The sequence below is a fragment of the Maylandia zebra genome, linkage group LG15, assembly GCF_041146795.1.
Source record: "Maylandia zebra isolate NMK-2024a linkage group LG15, Mzebra_GT3a, whole genome shotgun sequence".
NCBI classification, from domain to species: domain Eukaryota; kingdom Metazoa; phylum Chordata; class Actinopteri; order Cichliformes; family Cichlidae; genus Maylandia; species Maylandia zebra.
In genome coordinates, this window is record NC_135181.1 from 229,324 (window position 1) to 252,304 (window position 22,981).

A 22,981-nucleotide genomic window follows, 5' to 3' on the forward strand; every position below is an offset into this window, starting at 1 on the left:
AGGGGAGAAGAGACGGTGAGAAGGGGGGGGAAGAGAGAGAGAGAAAAAAAAAAAAAGAACTCCTGGGTCACCTGTATGGAGAAAAAAAAAAAAAAACAAACAAACAGAGGAGACAGCAAACAACAAAGAGCAACATAATAATAGAGAAAACAAAGCACCATCACAATAAACTAGCTAGTCATAGATATCAATATTTACTAAATAATAAACGATATTGTGCAGCACGCAAGATAGACAGCGCACAGTGTGCTTTGAGGCAGCAGCCAAGAAAACTTTAGTCCGCGTCTGTGAATACCCCTGTGTGCATACCTGTGTGGATCAGCATGCTTGCATTCCAAAGGTTTCTCCATGTAATGATCTGCTAGGGAGTGTGGGGGGGCCACAGCCCCGTCCTCCAGGGTGTGAAGCGGGTATGGAGGAGATCAAAACTCCAGACATCCAGAGGCCCCCAGAACACAAGAGACCAAGGAAGACCAACAGAGGGGCAGCCGCGCCACTGTTCCAGTAAGAGCTGAGGAGAGTCCCAGATGAGGGCTCGCCCAGCAGCCGCGGAGCAGAAGTCAGGGGGAGTTGCAGTGACGCGCCCGTGAGCTCCGCCGGCCCCCAGCTGTGCCTGAGTGACCGAGCCCCAGGCCGAGAGGCCGGGGGCACCCCACCTCCAAAGGGGCCCGAGCGAGCCCCAGGCCCCAGGCCCCGACAAGCGGCCGCCAAGGAGTGAGCCGGTGTGTACCCGGACGCCCACCCCCAGACACAAAGAACCACCAACACACCGACACCTGAGGGAGTCCGCCACCGGCAGGGGAAGTGGTGGTGGGTGGAGATAGGCCTCCAAACCTTGGAGGGCCTGAGGTGTCCCCAGAGAGGTGGCGTCTGATACCCAACCTGACATATAGACACAGACATACAGGCACACACAGACACAAACATCCATTCCCACCCTCTCGGATGAGCTTTCCAAAGTTCTACAAGTTGTGCCTCCATCGCTTGTGTCCAGATCACACGCTGCACAGCCGTGCTGCTCCATCTTTTTCACCGACGTTTACGTGTTTGTGCGTGAGCAGTGTGAGCGGCTGCGGTGACACCCTCACGAGCGATTGATGATCGGGAGCTGGTCGTGAGGTGTTAATCGCTTCTTGTTACCCCACGTATACTACACGATGCACGATGAAGGCCAAAATCGGGCCGATCACCAAATCGGTCGCACGACTCAAAAATCGTCTCAAAATGGGCCAAAACTCGCACAGTGTAAGCCCAGCATTAGAGCAGCAATGTTTGTTCGCTCAGAGAAAGGAAAAACAAGGCTGCGAAAGTACAGGGAGGAATGGGAAAAGGAAAACACCTAGCTTGGAAAATGCACGATAAGACCTTTAAAGCGCACTGCACTGTGTGCCGGCGCACTTTTTCCATAGGCATGCTTCTAGTGGTGGGCACATGAAGAACATGAGGGGCGTGACAGCTCGGGAACCCTTAACCAATTTTTTGTCCACCAGGCCACGGCAGAAGCAGATGTGGTATGTAAACATTGGTTTGTTTGTTTTTAAACCCTCTGGTTAAGGTTAATATGGGCATGTGCAGTGAATATCAGCGCTATGTGGCCAGAAGTGTGATAATATCATTTATTTTGTGTAATAAACAACTGCATGGATGGATGATTACAACAAATAGATCACTAATACATAAAAGTAATACATAGATGAATAATGATGATGAGTTGAGATGCGTAATCATGGGAACAAGCGGGTTTACAAACAGGAGCAGCTGTTTAAAGAGGAGAGAATAAAGTTGTATCAGTCGAAGCTCTCTGCGTCACGAGTGGTAATTCCAAGTGGGCAGCTACAGTACGTGCTTTGGGGTTTGTACGTGCTTTGGGGTAGGGGCCACTGTAAATATACTTTTATTTATTCACGCCAGATAAAATGTAATAAATAAATCGTATAACACAAACCATCTATTTACATTTCAACTTTTAACTATTTAAATTTTCAGCTCTTTTCCTTTTAAACAAATTTAAAGTGAAACGACACAAAACACTGCAAACCACAACACAATTAAATATAAATTAAAATATGAAAACAAAAAGAACATGCATATTCTCTGTCATATGGACCTGCATGAATAAACTTTCTGAACCCTTTATCATTCGCATCTGAAAATAGTTGTGGATGATTACTATACCTTTCTAATGTGGCGTTGTTGTCCCTGCTCTCTCTCTCTCCCTCCCGCTCTGTTCCTGTGCTACTGAGTGTAACTACCGCCCCTCCCCCCTCTGCCCAGCACAAAGCACTTGGCTCACGTCAAAGAGTCGGCTCTAAGAGCTGTTTCGTTCGCGACCAACACATCACTACATTGAACCACTGTAAAAACTGTACATAATGGTGTAATCTTAAATAATGTTGCATAGTCTAAAGGATGTATGATTACTTACAAATGGACTTCCCCTCAACCACCTCCCAGTGGTGTGGTCCACACCCACCATTCTATAACGAGAAGCAAAGTACGTCAGACACTGTTATTTGCTTTTGAAACTAATTTAAATTTAAACAGATTTACCTTTGTAAACCATATTTCATTAACTCTATTACATCGCCATGAGCTTTATACCAAATCTGTTTTGTTTTTTGTTTTTTTTGTTTTTTCATCTTGTTTTTTTTTTTTTTTCTTTAAACGTCAAACAATGCCCCTCTTGGCCTTTCGTCATCCGAATGTTTCACCATGCCTCTCCCAACATATCAGTCTAGTGGGAAATTTAGGTACAGCTTTGATTCTGCTTCATTTCATTCTGCTCCACCAAACCCAGAGCTCTTGCACAAGATTTCCATTCCATTATCCAGAGTCAATGTTTCTCCTCCCACCCTCGATCCTGGCAGAATGTTTATTTAACAGTCCACCCCTGTTATCAGCCATTAGCACAAATTCAACCATAATACGAATGCCATTCAGTGTCTTAGTCATGCTGTTCTTCTTTCTTATTCCTGTTATCTTTTGTCCTCACAGTAGATGTCAAACTGTTTATGCTAGAGTATGTGTGTCATAAAAAACACTTTGAGCAAGTATCAGCAAGCAGTTTTGAAACGCATCATGTATATTCATATATTATGCACTGCATAAATATATGTGAACCCAATAGCAATTTCAGCCCAACTTTTTTCAAGTAACAAGTAAAGTAAGGGATTACTATTGCAAAAACCGTAATTAGATTACCGTTACTTTCCCGTAGTAACGCTGCGTTACTGCGTTACTAAAACCGTGATTTTTTTTTTTTTTTTTGCGAGAGATCAACAATGGATCACATATCGAGTGTGGGAGAGAGTATGAGCGTGCAGCGTTTAAAGCGTGGAAGTACTGACCTTACTTTGAGTTTGATTCCATAAAAAGTGACAAAAACATTAGTGTCCGTTGTGCGTGGGAAGAAAACTTCTTTTTACAGCAAAAAAACCCCCCTTAAACTTCCGAGCAAGCACCGAGTAGCTACGACGTAATGGGAAACTCACAGAGAAACTCGCGGATTCTTCCACTGACCGCGGCACACCTGCACCAGGGTAAACCTCCGCCTACCCCACTCCTGCTTTACAGGTGAAAATAGAGCAACAGGACTGCTGAGTCTTTGACTTTATTTATTTTCTGCTGTGTTTTACTTGCATCTATTTGAAAGACTGAGTGTAAACACAAAAAATATTTTATTTTATGTGCTGGAATGTGCAGAAAATAGGTTTAAATGTTAAACTAATTTATTCAAGTCAGAGAATGTTGCATATAATTAAATTTTTGCTTGATGCATAAAGTTAAAAGATTAAAACTAATAAAACAAGTTTTAAAAAGAGACTTTTCCATTTGATTACATTTTGTATGATGGATTATGCAGAAAAAGTAGAATTGGGCTGAAAGATCTATCACTTTATCACCTATTCAGGTTGTAAATCGTGTTTTTAAAAAGTAACTAAGTAACTAAGTAATTAATTACTTTTGAAAATAAGTAATCAGTAAAGTAACGGGATTACTTTTTGGGGGAAGTAATCAGCAATTAGTTACTGATTACTTTTTTCAAGTAACTTGACCAACACTGGTCATAACTGCAAATAGAGGAAAAAACAGCATAATGATCACTGTTCTTTTGAAGTTTGCCAAAATAGGCAGTGTGCATTTTCTTATAGGCTATTTCATTTCTGTTGGCAGTCCTGGCATAGAGAAACCAGAGTCATGGCAGAAGTTGAGGTGCGTGTTTTTGTTTTTTTGTTTTTTTTTTGTTATTGTTGGGAATTCATGTAAATTCAACTTTGGGTTAGGGTTTCTTTGATTCACCACAGTAGCATATAATATAATCTAGAAAAGATATATTGTTGAAATTGCACTTGTATAGTGGGGTAAAAAAGTATTTAGTCAGCCACCAATTGTGAAAGTTCTACCACTTAAAAAGACGAGAGGCCTGTAATTTTCATTAGGGCTGGGTATCGTCACCGATTTCTAGAATCGATTCAATTCCGATTCACCACGTCCCGAATCGCTTTGATCCATGATTCGATTTAATTCAATTCGATTTTAATCTGGGAAATTTTGACAGTCAGAAATATTATAATTCAGATCAGCACATTTACATATTTTTGTATCTATAAAAAGGAAGCTGACACACGCAAGACTTTATCACAGGTGTAGGGGTCACAGCAGATGCCTTTGTGTCAAAGTAGCTGAAGATAAAACACAGAAAAACATGAAGGTTTTCCTGTTCTGGGATTTTATAAAAATATTCTGCAGTACATCAAAAACGAAAGAAAACCATAAATCAACACATGAACGATACCTCTGAAGTTACAGCGGTTTTATTAGAGACACAGCGTTTTGCATTTTGCATAATTTTAAAAACTTTAAATTTGTTCAGTATTGAACGGCAGAAATTAGGTTTTCTTTTCGGAAGTATATAAAACGAAGAAAAAAAACGTCGTCCGACAGCCTGTAAACAGCAGTAGACCTGTGCGTAACAAGCAAGCGAATAATGAAGAAAACAGATTTTTAGACGGGAAACTGTGAGAGAGAGAGAGAGAGAGAGAGAGAGAGAGAGAGAGAGAGGGAGAGAGAGGGAGGGAAGGAGAGAGAGGGGGGGGAGAGAGAGAGGAGCTGTGCATCGTGGTGGAAGCAAAACAGTAAAAGTCGGAGTGAATTCATGACGATGTTTATGTGAAGCGTAGTTCGGATCTTCTTTTGCTGCTGGTTCGGTCAATATTGTTTGGAGAGACATCAAACTAACAGCTTTAGAATCAGCGCATAAAGGGCGTGAACACAAAGCTCGGACCCACCGAAACATCACAATCACCAAGCTGTCGGCTTTCAGCCCCGACTGTGAGAAAGGCGACATCTCACTGATTCTGATCCGCGGGTCGCGCTGTGTGTTTAAGTCTTTGTGCAGAATCCGTGTAACTGCTCTCATTTACTGTCTTAGCTGTTTGGTGGTTGTTGAAAGTTTGTGAGATTTCACCAGAGATTCTGGCATTTCGGGCAAAATAAATTTATATTAAAAAATCGATTCAGGATTTTAATGAATCGCTTTTACATTATCCAAGCCAGAATCGATTTTAATCGATAAATCGATTATAAAAACCCAGCCCTAATTTTCATCATTTGGAGGCGATTGCGGCTCAAGAGTTGGCAGGTCATCTTGTAATCGGATGAGGATGTACACATCCTGGACAGGGAGGAACGCTGGTTTGAGCAGGGAGTCAATGAGGCCATTTACACGAAAAGGGAAAGTCACGAAACGAAGTGGCGAAACGTTTCTCCCACTGAAAACTGAAACTTTTGGGGATTCATGCTTTTATAATCTGTGACTTCATCTGCGAATCACTGATGAATTTCTCGTGGTATCCCCTTCCACAGCTACTGACAACAGTGGCGACAGACAACTGGGTGATCGTGGCTCAAGAGTTGGGAGTTCGCCTTGTAATTGGAAGGTGGCCGGTTCGAGCCCTGGCTCCGACAGTCTCGGTCGTTGTGTCCTTGGGCAAGGCACTTCACCCGGTGCCTACTGGTGGTGGTCACAGTGAGAAAAAAAAAATCAGAAAAATCACATTGTCTGATTTATAAAGAATTTATTTGCAAATTATGGTGGAAAATAAGTATTTGGTCACCTACCTACAAACAAGCAAGATTTCTATTCAATTCAATTCAATTTTATTTATATAGCGCCAAATCACAACATAAGTCGTCTCAAGGCGCTTCATAGATACAGAGAAAAACCCAACAATCATATGACCCCCTATGAGCAAGCACTTTGGCAACAGTGGGAAGGAAAAACTCCCTTTTAACAGGAAGAAACCTCCGACAGAACCAGGCTCAGGGAGGGGCGGGGCCATCTGCTGCGACCGGTTGGGGTGAGAGAAGGAAGACAGGATAAAAGACATGCTGTGAAAGAGAGACAGAGATTAATGACAGATATGATTCAATGCAGAGAGGTCTGTTAATACATAGTGAGCGAGAAAGGTGACTGGAAAGGAAAAACTCAATGCATCATGGGAATCCCCCGGCAGCCTATGTCTATTGCAGCATAACTAAGGGAGGATTCAGGGTCACCTGGTCCAGCCCTAACTATATGCTTTAGCAAAAAGGAAAGTTTTAAGCCTAATCTTGAAAGAAGAGATAGTGTCTGTCTCCTGAATCCAAACTGGAAGCTGGTTCCACAGAAGAGGGGCCTGAAAACTGAAGGCTCTGCCTCCCATTCTACTTTTAAATACTCTAGGAACAACAAGTAGGCCTGCAGAGCGAGAGCGAAGTGCTCTAATAGGGTGATATGGTACTACAAGGTCATTAAGATAAGATGGGGCCTGATTATTTAAGACCTTGCATGTGAGGAGCAGGATTTTGAATTCAATTCTGGATTTAACAGGAAGCCAATGAAGGGAAGCCAAAACAGGAGAAATATGCTCTCTCTTTCTAGTCCCTATCAGCACTCTTGCTGCAGCATTTTGGGTTAGCTGAAGGCTTTTCAGTGAGTTTTTTGGACATCCTGATAATAATGAATTACAGTCGTCCAGCCTGGAAGTAATAAATGCATGAACTAGTTTTTCAGCGTCACTCTGAGACAGGATATTTCTAATTTTAGAGATGTTGCGCAAATGGAAGAACGCAGTCTTACATATTTGTTTAATATGTGCATTGAAGGACATGTCCTGGTCAAAAATGACTCCAAGGTTCCTCACAGCGTTACTGGAGGCCAAGGTAATGCCATCCAGGGTAACAATCTGGTTAGATACCATATTTCTAGGCTTTTCAGGGCCGAGTACAATAACCTCAGTTTTATCTGAATTAAGAAGCAGAAAGTTAGCGGCCATCCAGGTCTTTATGTCTTTAAGACATTCCTGCAGTTTAACTCATTGGTGTGTGTTATCTGGCTTCATGGACAGATAGAGCTGGGTGTCATCAGCATAGCAGTGTAAATGTATGCTATGTCTTCTAATGATGCTGCCTAAGGGAAGCATGTATAATGTAAACAGAATTGGTCCTAGCACTGAACCCTGTGGAACTCCATAATTAACCTCAGTGTGTGAAGAGGACTCTCCATTTACATGCACAAACTGGAGTCTATTAGATAGATATGATACAAACCACTGCAGTGCAGTACCTGTAATACCTACAGCATGTTCTAATCGCTCTAATAGGATATTATGGTCGACAGTATCAAACGCTGCACTGAGGTCTAGCAGGACAAGCACAGAGATGAGTCCACTGTCAGAGGCCATAAGATCATTTGTAACCTTCACTAAAGCTGTTTCTGTGCTGTGATGAGCTCTGAAACCTGACTGAAACTCTTCAAATAAACCATTCCTCTGCAGATGATCTGTTAGCTGTTTGACAACTACTCTTTCAAGGATTTTTGATATGAAAGGAAGGTTGGAGATTGGCCTATAATTAGCTGAGACTGCTGCGTCTAGAGATGGCTTTTTGAGTAAAGGTTTAACTACAGCTAGCTTGAAGGCCTGTGGTACATAGCCGATCATTAGAGATAGGTTGATCATATTTAAGATCGAAGAATTAATTAATGGCAGGACTTCTTTGAGCAGTTTTGTAGGAATGGGGTCTAAAAGACACGTTGATGGTTTGGAGGAAGTAATTATTGAAGTTAACTCAGAAAGATCAATTGGAGAAAAAGAGTCTAACTTAACATCAATGGTACTAAGAGTAGCTGTAGATAATATTACATCTGTGGGATGATTACTGGTAATTTTTTCTCTAATGATAAAAATTTTATTTGTGAAGAAGTTCATGAAGTCATTACTAGTTAACGTTAAAGGGATTGTTGGCTCAAGAGAGCTCTGACTTTTTGTCAGCCTGGCTACAGTGCTGAAGAGAAACCTGGGGTTGTTCTTATTTTCTTCAATCAGTGATGAATAGTAAGATGTTCTGGCTTTGCGGAGGGCTTTCTTATAAAGAAGCAAACTATTTCTCCAGGCTAAATGATGATCCTCTAAATTTGTGACACGCCATTTCCTCTCCAGATTACGAGTCATCTGCTTTAGGGTACGTGTTTGAGAATTATACCACGGAGTCAGGTACTTCTGATTTGAGACCTTAGTTTTCACAGGAGCTACAGTATCCAGAGTCGTACGTAGTGAGGAGGTGAAATTATTAACAAGATAATCGACCTCTGTTGGGGTAGCGTTCAGATAGCTGCTCTGCTCTATGTTGGTACAGGGCATTGAAGATGATAACAGTGGGTGGATTATATTCTTAAACTTAGTTACAGCGCTTTCAGAAAGACATCTACTTTGATAAAGTCTACTCTCCACCGCTGTGTAATCAATTATTGTAAATGTAAATGTTATCAGGAAATGATCAGACAGGAGAGGGTTTCTGGCTCTCACAGACCAGTAACTTCTTCTGTAAGAGGCTCCTCTGTCCTCCACTTGTTACCTGTATTAATGGCACCTGTTTGAATTCATTATCAGTATAAAAGAGACCTGTCCACAACCATAAACAGTCACACTCCAAACTCCACCGTGGCCAAGAAGACCAAAGAGCTGTCAAAGGACACCAGAAACAAAATTGCAGACCTGCACCATGCTGGGAAGTGTAACCCAGTGAGTTTACACGACTCAGTAATGCACTACAACATGTTATTGTTAATTGGGATTTATCATTACTCTGTTAATCACTGAGTTGGTCAAAAATAAATCAATAATAAAAGATAAATACTATAAATATAAGAATAAAACCCAAAGAGTATATTTAACACCCCTACTGGTTAGGAAGGAACAAGCCCCGCCTTCCCCTGCTCTGTACCGTCACGTGCTCAGACACAGAGAGAGACGGAGGTGCACGAGACCATCGCTGATTTTCACCGCCAAGCTTTTCGCTGGAAGATAACTATTAACTTGATAAATTGAGCAAATATCCATACCGGAGATCTGCATGGACCTTGGAGAAACGGACCTGATTTATTGTGAACATTTCGGACTTTGAAACCATCGCGGTGAGTCAGAAGCTGTTAAGCTAACCTTGAAGCTAAAAAGCTAACAAGAAGTTAACAGGGAATATAATGGCCCAATTTCAATGTTGTAGATCTGCGCGGGAGCGGATGAAGTGGACAAGATCCTCTCTGAGAGTTGAACAAGATCCTCTCTGAGAGTTGAACATTAGAAGTGTGCTGGTGAGTTAAACTGGGACTGGGCGAATCAGGCTAATTGAAAGCTAACTAGCCTAATGCTCATAGCTGCAGCTGTAGCTGACCACGTTTTCACTGTGGGAGAACACACAGGGTTTCTCACGGAGTTCAGCCATTTTGAGCACTCAGCTTGTGTGCTGATGATGTTCTAGTATTACTTGTTGAATATTAAATGCACTAAAATTAGATGATGGAATAAGTTAATGTTGATCTTAAAGGTCATGAATCTACTTTATTTTGTTACATTTGATGCTCGAGCGGCACTGGATAGATGTCCGTGTGTATTCTTACTGTGCTGATACGTTACCACATACTGTAAAACTACAGCCTGTGGGTTTTTGTATATTCTTTTCATAATTTTATTCTGTACATTGAGTGTAAATAATATATTGCTTCATTGCTATGCAGTGTAAAGAAATGCTCCTGTAATTCAGTTAAAGGGCAATACTGTAAAAAAAAAAACAATCTACCATAGTTTATGGTTTATTTCTGATTTCTGATAGAAATGTGCACCTTGATGATAGAATAAGCTGATTGTGATTTAAAGATTGCATTCATGATTAAGATGCACTGTATATCCTGCTGTGACAAAACAAATTTCCCACGTGTGGGACTAATAAAGGTTATCTTATCTTATCTTATCTTATCTTATAGACTATAGTTAGAAATTAGAATTAATGTTTGTGCTTGTTTTGTTATAGCACTTACATTATTTACATATGGCCATGTATATCTTTAGAGTGTGAACTGAATTAGTAATAGTCCTGTTGTTTACAGGCTAGGTTTTTTTTATGGGATCGTGAGACCTGGATCTCTTCCTGACGAGGAAGATGGCGAGCCTTTCCCTTTGAACCGAACCGAACCACAGCCATTCTGAGTTGGCCCAGAAGGGCAGGTTGCTCTTCTCTCACGAACAATTGCAACAGTGCGGTAGGACGAAATCGCACCAATCACAAACTTTTGACCTGTTGGATTTGACTTGACTGAACACTGACTATTAAGCCGGCAAGACTGACATATCTGAGCTCAGATAGGATTCTGACTGTTATTATTATTGCTGTCACTGTATTTTATTTTGTGTTTTCATTCCTGTTCATGAAATGCTGTTAAATTGTTGCTAAATAGTTTAATACAATTCATAGCAACTTTACCTGTGGCTCCAGTCATTCTTCTCCACGCAACTCACTATCCCTCCTACGAATCTAGCTATTGGCCCATTCTCTCCATCTTACTTTAATTTCCCCTACCCTATCCTGTACTTGGCTACAGAAAGTGGCGAGCCAGCCAGGAGGGTTTGCCGAGTTGTTAGTCCACCCAAAATTTAATAAAACAATTAAGAGTGCCTGGAGCTTCACAGTGACTTGTATTTTTTCTATTGGCACTTTTACGTGTCCTAACCATGGAAGTTGTGAAAACAGAGAATGTTAAAGTTCAAAATGCTGTCTTGGTCAGTGGTTTAACTAACACAGACATTGATAAAGAAATAATTGAGTTCTTAGAAGCTTTCGGTCCTGTCAGTAGGCAGATTAAGCTACCAACTGGTGGTCAGATTATTGTGGAATTTCAACATGAGGCTACTGCTAAAGAACTAGAGAAAAGATATTTGCCTTATGACAGACCTTGCACTGTGAAACCTGAAGTTGTCTATCACATTCGAGACCTAGCCAGTGCGTATAGCATTGAAACCAGCGCATCAGCTACTGTAACTTACCTGTCACAGCTTAAAGATGTGGCAACACGAAGCAACCGATCGTTTAAAGACCTTTTGATGGATGAACTAGCTAAAATTGGGGAGTCATTGGGAGGGGATGTTCACACAGTTGAGCCTTCCACTGAACAAGAGCCAGTGCCCTACAGTGATGAGGCCCTACCTTCTCCCCCTTTAACACCCAATAGCAACCATGTAAGTGCCTTGAATACTCACCCACCGGCAGAGGCTGAGAAACAAACCCCTCAGATTCCCACCAACCTTTTAAGCACACCTGAAGTGCAGCGGGTTATTGTAGAGCACATTGTTAAAAGCAGTGAAGTCATTCCCCCACCAAACTCGCAATACAGACTGAAACCTTTTTCAGGGAGAGTTCCACATCCTCCTTTCGAAACTGACTATGACACTTGGCGCAGCAGTGTAGAGTTTTGCTTGACTGATCCCTTGCGCACCGAAACTCAAGTTGTGCGGAAGATTGTTGAAAGTCTTTCACCCCCTGCAGCGGACCTGGTGAAAGCTCTTGGTCCAAAAGCAAACCCCAAAACTTACCTTGAACATCTTGATTCTGCCTATGCAACTGTAGAGGACGGTGACGAACTCTTTGCTCGCTTCTTAAACACCAATCAAAATGGAGGTGAAAAACCCTCACATTACCTGCAAAGATTGCACACAGTGTTAAACCTAGTCATAAAAAGAGACGGAATTGCTTCTAGTGACATCAATAAACAGCTCCTGAGACAGTTTTGTAGAGGGTGTTGGGACAGCTCATTGATTGCAAACCTTCAACTTGAACAAAAGAAAGACGACCCACCTCATTTTGCAGAGCTACTCCTCCACCTACGCACCGAGGAGGACAAACAGGCAAGTAAAGCAACCAGCATGAAACAACATTTGGGGATCCAAAAGACTCGTGTTTATTCTAACGTGCAAACCACACGCTCTCAAGGTAGGAACGATTATGAGCATGAAATGGACAGCAATTCGTCTGACCTCCAGAAGCAAATTGCTGACCTCAGGTCTCAAATCGCACAGCTCAGAGCTGATAAAACAGAGAAAAGATCGCAGAAACTTCAAAAGGAAGCAAAAAGGAACACAAGTACCAAAACTCAGAACAAGCCGGGACAGATACCACCAATTGCTGCAGTGTCAGCCAAACCCAAACCTGGATACTGTTTCAAGTGTGGAGAAGATGGTCATATCGCTTCCAGCTGTAGTAATGATCCCAACCCAGCATTAGTAGCAGCTAAAAGGAATGCCCTCAGACAAAAGCAGCGAGAATGGGAAATATCCAGACCAGTTGATGAGTCATTTAATTTAAACTAGAAGGAGCCCCTGTCGCGGGACAGATGGGTGCTAAATCTGAACCAAGTCCCACTGAGAAAAAGACAACAAAAGCCCAATGTGAAACAGCTAATGTTCACTCAGCGCCTAAACTTCCCAAAAGACTTGTGGGTAGAAAATGCACAGCCAGAGTTGTTATCAACGGTGTTGAATGTAGTTGCTTGCTCGACTCAGGCTCTCAAGTAACTACTATTGCCAAATCCTTCTATCAAGAACATTTACCTGATCATCCTATAAAACCCATCAGTGATCTCCTAGAGGTCGAAGGTGCGAATGGTCAGACAGTCCCTTATTTGGGATACATTGAGACGAGTATCATGTTCCCCAAAGATCTCGATCAGTCAGAGCTTGAACTATCTACTCTTGCTTTAGTTGTCCCTGACATTCGCTCAAACTCAGACACACCTCTACTAATTGGCACAAATACACTTGACCCCTTATATGAGCATCTTTGTGAGAGCACCTTACCTGACTTTAAGGTACTCCCTTATGGATACCAACAAGTGCTAAAGACATTAGCATCCAGAAAAAGACAAACTGACAGTGGCAAGATCGGCTTGGTAAAACTTCAAAGTAGAACCCAAGAAGTCCTTCCTGCAAATCAAAAGCTACTAGTGGAAGGTTTTATGCATGCTAGCCACGCTAAGCCTGAACAGTGTGCACTTATTGAACAGCCCACTACCGGCTCCCTACCTGGTGGTGTGTTTGTAGATTGTTGCCTTATATCTCTGCCAAAGCACGGACCTTATAAAGTTCCTGTGTTGCTGAGAAACGAGACTAACCATGACATTACATTGCCCACTAACTGTGTAATTGCTGAGTTAGTTGCCCCTGACTGTGTCATGCCATGTCCTGAGCCTGAGAAAGGCGACCAAAAGGTGTCTGCAACGTGTAACTCTCAGCAGCAGACTTCAACCTCAAGACCCCCTCTCAGTTTCGACTTTGGTGAATCACCACTATCTTAAGAGTGGAAAGAAAAGATAGCTGAAAAGCTAAACACCTTCTCTGATGTTTTCTTACACAATGATCTTGATTTTGGGCATGCCACACATGTAAAACATCACATCAACTTAAAAGACGAAACCCCCTTCAAACAGAGATCTCGCCCGATTCATCCCCATGATTACGAGGCAGTTAAAAAGCACTTACAAGCCCTCTTAGATGCAGGCATAATCAGAGAATCTGAATCTCCATTCTCATCACCGATAGTGGTGGTCCAGAAAAAGAATGGTGATGTGCGGTTATGCATTGATTTTAGGAAGCTTAACTTGCAGACCATCCGCGATGCCTATGCCCTGCCAAACTTAGAGGAGTCATTTTCTGCTCTTGCAGGATCTCAGTGGTTCTCTGTGATGGACCTTAAGTCAGGGTACTATCAAATCGAGATGTGTGAAGAAGATAAGCCAAAGACAGCCTTCGTGTGCCCCTTCGGCTTCTACGAATTCAATCGTATGCCCCAGGGAATAACAAATGCCCCAAGCACTTTCCAAAGGCTTATGGAAAAGTGTATGAAAGACATCAATCTGAAAGAAGTGTTAGTCTTTTTGGATGATTTGATAGTCTTTTCCAGTTCCCTTGAAGATCATGAGACCCGACTCATTCATGTTCTTGAGCGACTCAGAGAGTACGGGCTGAAACTCTCGCCCGACAAATGTCGTTTCTTCCAAACATCAGTCCGTTATTTAGGCCACATTGTATCTAGAGACGGCGTAAAGACTGATCCCAAAAAAACTGAAGCACTCAAGACCTGGCCGAGACCCCAAACCTTAAAAGAACTCCAATCGTTTCTTGGTTTTACCGGTTATTACCGGAGATTTGTCAAAGATTACTCAAAAATTGTCAAGCCCCTCACCTCCCTCACAGCTGGCTATCCTCCGAAACGAAAGCATTGTAAAAACCCACCCAGTGATCCAAAGTATCTGAACCCCAAAGAGCCCTTTGGTGATTGTTGGGGACCAGAGTGCCAGAAATTGTTTCAAACTGTTATTGAAAAACTCACCACCTCACCAGTCCTTGGGTATGCTGATGCCAAGCTACCTTACCTGGTACACACAGATGCCAGTACAACCGGACTTGGGGCAGCTCTTTATCAAGTGCAGAATGGAACCACACAGGTTATAGCCTATGCAAGTCGTGGTCTATCCCGTAGTGAAGCTAGATACCCCGCCCACAAGTTAGAATTTCTAGCTTTAAAGTGGGCCATAACTGACAAGTTTCATGACTATTTATATGGGAACACGTTCACAGTCGTCACCGACAATAACCCATTGACTTACCTTCTGACCACAGCAAAGCTTGATGCCACGTGTTATCGTTGGTTGGCTGCACCTATAACTTTGACATTAAGTACAGAGCTGGGAGACAAAATCTTGATGCAGATGGACTATCTAGGAAACCACATGACAAACCTGAAGACGATCCAGTTTTTACCCAGGAATGTCAGCGCATTGATAAGTTCAGATCCCATCTCTTGTCCTCAGTCAAAGATGTCGAGCTCCAACTTCAATCCGATACCGTGATGGCAGCCTGTCAAAGACACATGGCCATGGATCAGACTGAACCCTCTTGTGCTCTAGTCCAGTCACTTGCCATGTCTGCAGTTGCCATTCCAGACATGTTTCAAGAAGAAGGCAATGATAACAATCTCCTAGCCTTACCCAGATACACCCATACTGATCTTGTCAACCTGCAGAGAAAAGATCCAGCCATTAGTAAAGTCATCAAGCTGCTGGCAGCTGACTCACATCCACCAGCCAATACTAAGTCTGAGTCTCACGATGTTCTCTTATTTTTAAGGGAGTGGAAACGTCTTGACCTCCAAAATGACTTACTGTACCGGAAACGCCAGTTGGGGCCAGAGACCTTGTTGCAGTTAGTCCTTCCTGATTCCTTACGCCCTACAGTTATGCTTAATCTTCATGACAACATGGGGCATTTAGGGGTCGAACGCACACTGGAACTCATTCGGTCACGTTTCTATTGGCCAAAAATGGCAGTTGATGTTGAAAAGAAAGTGAAAGCTTGCGAGAGATGTGTCCGCAGAAAAGCCCTGCCAGACAAGGCTGCTCCCCTGGTAAATATTAAAACTTCCAGGCCCATGGAGCTAGTCTGCATGGACTTCCTCTCAATAGAACCAGACAGTAAAAACACTAAAGGTGTCCTAGTGATCACGGATCATTTTACAAAGTATGCTGTGTCCATTCCAACCAAAGACCAGAAAGCCACCACCGTTGCAAAGAACTTATGGGAGAACTTCCTAGTCCATTATGGCTTTCCAGAGTGACTTCATAGCGATCAAGGGAGAGACTTTGAATCGCATACAATCAAAGAACTGTGCTCTCTGCTCGGTATCCGCAAAGTCCGAACAAGTCCTTATCATCCTCGTGGCAACCCTGTTGAGCGATACAATCGCACATTACTCAGTATGCTTGGTACCTTGAAAGACACCGAGAAACATCACTGGCGTGACTTCGTAAAACCACTTACTCACGCTTATAACTGTACAAAAAATGATGTAACAGGCTATTCTCCTTATGAGTTAATGTTTGGTAGACAGCCTCGCTTGCCCATTGATATTGCCTTTGGCTTGCCACAGCCAAACAAGCCACAGCTGACTCACTCTCAATACGTCAAGCAGTTGAAAAGCTACCTCGAACAGAGCTACGAAATAGCCATCAAAAACTCCCAGAAAGTAGCAGACAAAAACAAGAAACGGTTTGACAAAATCATCCGTGAATCCACACTACATGTGGGAGACCGAGACCCTTTTCTCAACGAGAAGTCGGGGCTCGGGAGAGCCTGAGTGCCCTGGAGGGACTTTCCCTGCCGGTTACACGATGGACGGGTGGCAGAACTGGAGGACCGTGTGCCTGGCGGGACTGTCGATCGAGGACGCTGAAGATATCTACCTATTCGGAACCATGATAACAGGGTTCATGCTGATCGGCGTTGGCTTAGCCCTGGTTTATCAGAGAAATAAGAAAGCGGAACCGGCTGTTCAAACCCCCACAAGGCTGCCCGCTGGATTCGAAGCGACGGGACGAGGTGCGACCTCTCACAACGAACGTAATATGGTCAACACCTTGGAGACGCTTACAGCTGCTGTGAAGGCTCAAAACAACACCATTGAGCGTATGAGGGGAAACATCAGAGAGAGGCCTGCTCAAAATGAGACCCTTGAGCGACAGTTGGAAAACATCGCGGAACGGATCACTGCAGTTGTGAGGTCTCAGAATCAAAAGACTGACAACACCACGGAACAGAAGTTTGATACCATCATGGGGAGGCTCGCAGCTCTTCAACGGGAGATCGAGAGACCAGCCTCGGAGTGCTAGAATTCGAGCTGCTCACAAAGGAGAAATCAACAATATTCAATATTTGGACACCACGGCCCCAGCTGCAGGCCCAAGGCTGGAGCCCACCAAAACAACTCCCTGATAACGACTGTGTGATGACTATTCTTCCCGCCCCATGAAGGACACCTGGATTGGCTGGAGGACTGTTTACTTAGCCTGATAGGCCGAAGGACACTGTCTCAGCTAAACTATGGGCACGCACACACACACACACTTACACTGATAAGCACTCACTCATCCCCCTCCCTTTCCAACGCCTTCGATGCTTGTGCCCTACCGGGGATGATAGCAGTCAACTGGACCAGCACAGATGCTGCAGGACCGGATGCGCTGTCTACGCCGGCTCTCTCTTACCCTTTACCCGCCCCTGTTGCTTGTCTCGTGTTTCTATGGTGTATTGATAGTCATGTGCTTTTGTGCTGAGGTGTTTTTTCTTTTATCAAACTGTTCTCCCACTAGGAGCTCAGTCTGAGTGGAGTTTTTTTCTCCTCCTCTTACCTCATGTAGTGTATTTTCGTTGTTTTTTTCCTATCAGCCTACCTTCTGACATGTCTGCCCAATGTGATGTTTGTGTAAAGTTGGTCAGAAGGTTCCTTTGTGAGTGCGCATGCGCCATTAGCGTGCTGCCTGCTGTAACCCCTAATTTCCCTCGGGATGAATAAAGTATTCTGATTCTGATTCTGATTCTGAAACAAATGGAAAACTTACCAGTATATACTGTAAAACCGGAAAACGGAGATGGACCCAACAGAACGCTCCACAGAGATCTGTTACTTCCCTGTGGATTTCTCTCACCAACAGAGCATGAACCCGAGCGAGTCACAAAAACTAACAGACCACGCACAAGACAAAGTTCAGCTTTGGAAGTTGACTCTGACCAAACACTTGAGGAAGAGGAAGATGAGTTTTATTATCCTGAACCTCCACAAGTGAACGACAGACATTTTTACCAAGTATGTGCCATACCGCCAACACAAGGATTCAAACAAAACAAAGATCCTGTAAATGATGACGAACAACCTAACACATTACCGGACATGACAGACTTACCTGAAAAGGACACTGGGAATGAAACTGAAACATACTTACCTGAGCAGGAAACTGAGAACGAAACTGAAACATACTTACCTGAAGGCGAAATTGGAAGTTCAACTGACACCAACTTACCTCAAATGGACCGTGAAACAGACCCACCTCAGACAGAACGTGAAAGTGAAGCAAACGTATCACCAAGTGAAAGTGACACAAGCCTACAAAACAACACACCAAGTGAGTCTGAAACAGACACTCGAAAAGACAAAAATGTTTTGTCGACCAGTTTGTCAGATTCACCGTTATCAGAGAACTCAACTCATCAACTTTCACCTGAAAGACAAGTTGAAAACGATGATGAACCTGAAACCTTGCAAACAGAAACACAGATCAGAAGATCTGAAAGAATTCGCCAACCATCCCAAAGACTCACTTATCCTCAGCTAGGTAACCCACTAGTAACAGTGGTTAAATCCCTCTTTCAAGGATTGAGCAAAGCTTTCATCGACTCCTTTGCTCCTGATGTTACCTATTCCACCAGAGCCATGCACGGGGACGTGCATGAGATTTAAGAGGGGAGGATGTAACCCAGTGAGTTTACACGACTCAGTAATGCACTACAACATGTTATTGTTAATTGGGATTTATCATTACTCTGTTAATCACTGAGTTGGTCAAAAATAAATCAATAATAAAAGATAAATACTATAAATATAAGAATAAAACCCAAAGAGTATATTTAACACCCCTACTGGTTAGGAAGGAACAAGCCCCGCCTTCCCCTGCTCTGTACCGTCACGTGCTCAGACACAGAGAGAGACGGAGGTGCACGAGACCATCGCTGATTTTCACCGCCAAGCTTTTCTCTGGAAGATAACTATTAACTTGATAAATTGAGCAAATATCCATACCGGAGATCTGCATGGACCTTGGAGAAACGGACCTGATTTATTGTGAACATTTCGGACCTTGAAACCATCGCGGTGAGTCAGAAGCTGTTAAGCTAACCTTGAAGCTAAAAAGCTAACAAGAAGTTAACAGGGAATATAATGGCCCAATTTCAATGTTGTAGATCTGCGCGGGAGCGGATGAAGTGGACAAGATCCTCTCTGAGAGTTGAACAAGATCCTCTCTGAGAGTTGAACATTAGAAGTGTGCTGGTGAGTTAAACTGGGACTGGGCGAATCAGGCTAATTGAAAGCTAACTAGCCTAATGCTCATAGCTGCAGCTGTAGCTGACCACGTTTTCACTGTGGGAGAACACGGGGTTTCTCACGGAGTTCAGCCATTTTGAGCACTCAGCTTGTGTGCTGATGATGTTCTAGTATTACTTGTTGAATATTAAATGCACTAAAATTAGATGATGGAATAAGTTAATGTTGATCTTAAAGGTCATGAATCTACTTTATTTTGTTACATTTGATGCTCGAGCGGCACTGGATAGATGTCCGTGTGTATTCTTACTGTGCTGATACGTTACCACATACTGTAAAACTACAGCCTGTGGGTTTTTGTATATTCTTTTCATAATTTTATTCTGTACATTGAGTGTAAATAATATATTGCTTCATTGCTATGCAGTGTAAAGAAATGCTCCTGTAATTCAGTTAAAGGGCAATACTGTAAAAAAAAACAATCTACCATAGTTTATGGTTTATTTCTGATTTCTGATAGAAATGTGCACCTTGATGATAGAATAAGCTGATTGTGATTTAAAGATTGCATTCATGATTAAGATGCACTGTATATCCTGCTGTGACAAAACAAATTTCCCACGTGTGGGACTAATAAAGGTTATCTTATCTTATCTTATCTTATAGACTATAGTTAGAAATTAGAATTAATGTTTGTGCTTGTTTTGTTATAGCACTTACATTATTTACATATGGCCATGTATATCTTTAGAGTGTGAACTGAATTAGTAATAGTCCTGTTGTTTACAGGCTAGGTTTTTTTTATGGGATCGTGAGACCTGGATCTCTTCCTGACGAGGAAGATGGCGAGCCTTTCCCTTTGAACCGAACCGAACCACAGCCATTCTGAGTTGGCCCAGAAGGGCAGGTTGCTCTTCTCTCACGAACAATTGCAACAGTGCGGTAGGACGAAATCGCACCAATCACAAACTTTTGACCTGTTGGATTTGACTTGACTGAACACTGACTATTAAGCCGGCAGGACTGACATATCTGAGCTCAGATAGGATTCTGACTGTTATTATTATTGCTGTCACTGTATTTTATTTTGTGTTTTCATTCCTGTTCATGAAATGCTGTTAAATTGTTGCTAAATAGTTTAATACAATTCATAGCAACTTTACCTGTGGCTCCAGTCATTCTTCTCCACGCAACTCACTATCCCTCCTACGAATCTAGCTATTGGCCCATTCTCTCCATCTTACTTTAATTTCCCCTACCCTATCCTGTACTTGGCTACAGAAGATTGAATTTGCAATAGGTAAGCAGCTTGGTGTGAAGAAATCAACTTAGAGATTAATCATTAGAAAATGGAAGACATCTCCCTTGATCTGGGGCTCCTCACAAGATCTCACCCCCGTGGGGTCAAAATGATCACAAGACAGTGATTCTTGAGATAAGGGACAAAATATGTCCGGCAGATAAAACCCAATTTTGTGGTTAAAAATATGCATTCAAGTGTTAACCCAACTGCCTAAAAGACAAACCAAGACAATGTTTATACAACAAAACTATGATTTTGCATTTTTTATAAATATAAAAAATGCAAAAAAAATTTGCAAAATAAATGGTAATGTATTGTACCATTTATTTATTTTAAATGGTACAATACCAGTACCTTAAAAATCCATTGTCCAGAAGCAGGTGTGATAATATTAAAATACAGAAAAACAAAATTAAGAGTAATGTAAAATTAAACATCATGGCTCTCGTCACTAAGTATCTAAGTCAATACCTTATATAATATCAAAATATGCAATTGAAAATTTATTTTTAAATAATTTTTAAGTGATTAAAATGGGGTCCAGAGTTTTTGTCAACACCGTCAGATTTTTTTTAAAAGTACAAAAAAATCAGGATTTATTGTGGGCAGGGCAGCTTACACTCTGAGGACCCCTTTACCACTTCCTGTTTGATACACATGCATGAGGTCACTGCTGTGATAATCTTTTTATTTTTATTTCATTTATTGCACACCTTTCTGATAAAACTGTGTCACAACCATAGTGCGTCAACACCAAAGTCGATGTAATCCAAGATTAAATTTTTTTTTTTGTAAAAACAGCCTCATTTAGGTAGATTGTAAAGGCCATAAGCAACTGATAAAAAAAACAAGATGGCTTCTGTCAGAAAAACACGTGTTATGAGAGAAAGTCGGGTATTTTGTCAGCACCATCAGGATTTTTGTCTGACGGTGTTGACCCTTTTTCTAATGGTGTTGACAAATGTCAAAAGTGTGCTGTTCACCATTTATATTAAGTTATTTTTTACTAATATTTCGGTCATATTACTTCTTGGGTATTTTTCTGATATTTCTGCTTCACAAATGTGTCAAATATTATCAAATTTGCCTTATCTTGAATCTCATTGTTTATGTATACATTATTAATCCTGTAGGAAAATGCTTAGTCCTCTGCATTTAACCCATTCACTCAGTGATACAGTGGGCAGCTACCAATCCAGGATCGCCTCTGTTCATTGGATTTGAACGCCCAACCTTCCGATCATGTGGCATCTACTGAGCTAGCTGTGCCCCGAGAGCTGTTTTTAAGTGATGATGTATGAATCCTGCTTCCGGGCCCAAACTACTCTGTGTTTATTAAGCCTGTTGTGCTGTTAAAATGTTTTAATGCTTTTTATCTTGTTCTATTACATCTGAACAAGCCCCTAAAAACAGTCAGTGATCACTGTTGGCCTAACCATCAGAAACCCTCACGTTAACTTTTATCAAGTGGAAAAAAGTTAGCTTTCATCCTCCAGCTTCACTGTGTTTATGTTATGCTAACATAGCTGCGTCGCTAGCAATCACGCAGCACATCACTATATACCAGCTAGTCATACTTCAGTAACCTGACAATAGTCACTGCTGTTTAGTTTTCTGTCTTCATTTATGTTGGAAGTGGTAGCAGTATCATGTTCAGGTGGAAACAAGCAATCTAACTTTAACTCTGTTAAATTTCATATATTCTGTTTTCATGGATGCCTGGATGTTACACCTGGTAGAGCAGTCACACTGATCATTTTATTAAAGATGAAAGAATTTAGTAATAATATCTTGTTTTCTACTAGTGTGTCACCACCGTCAGATTTGTGTCACCACCGTCAGCACCTTGTCAACTCCATAATATGGAGTTTTTGTTTATTTTTCTCTTTTGGAGAACCATATATTTTCCTCCATGACCTTCCAATAAAAATACGTAATTTTCTCAATAAATGTGTAATTTGCATGCTGCTAAATATGACTGTTTCTTATACAGATTAAATACAAGCTTCTGAAAATATGTATGACTGTAACTCTAATAATAAAAAGCCAAAACAATCTTACTTTTAAACATGGTATAATTACTTTGAAAACATATGTGCATAAACAGAACAGATAAGCTGCTAATAGTCAAAATAGCTGAAACAACTTAATTTAAAATATATATTTTTGCATTTCTTTGCGTCTGATGGTGTTGATAAAAACCTTGCCCTTCTCCAGCAAAAACATAAATTATTAAAAAATGTTACACCTAGGAGACCAAAACATGGTGAGACAGCCAAAACTTTGTGTAACAATTATATGTAAATATGTTTTTGAAAAATCAAAAAATATATTTTAGAAAATTAAAACCTGTTTTGTCCCTAATCTCAGGAATCACTGAAGAACCACACAGGTGGTACCTCATGAATGACCTGCAGTCAGCTGGGACCAAAGTAACAAAGG

The 22,981-nt window shown here is 41.8% G+C and overlaps 1 long non-coding RNA gene and 1 pseudogene across 1 annotated transcript; one reads left to right on the forward strand and one right to left on the reverse strand.

The window, feature by feature from the left end:
* Positions 1–6,523: 6,523 nt before the first annotated feature.
* Positions 6,524–9,044, reverse strand: LOC143412636 (uncharacterized; annotated as a pseudogene).
* A 9,035-nt stretch (positions 9,045–18,079) lies between these two features.
* LOC106676584 (uncharacterized) lies at positions 18,080–20,461 on the forward strand. Its single transcript, XR_001342360.4, has 3 exons — positions 18,080–19,065; positions 19,155–19,242; positions 20,026–20,461. It is a non-coding gene; the product is annotated as an uncharacterized LOC106676584 (long non-coding RNA).
* The last annotated feature ends 2,520 nt before the right edge of the window (positions 20,462–22,981 follow it).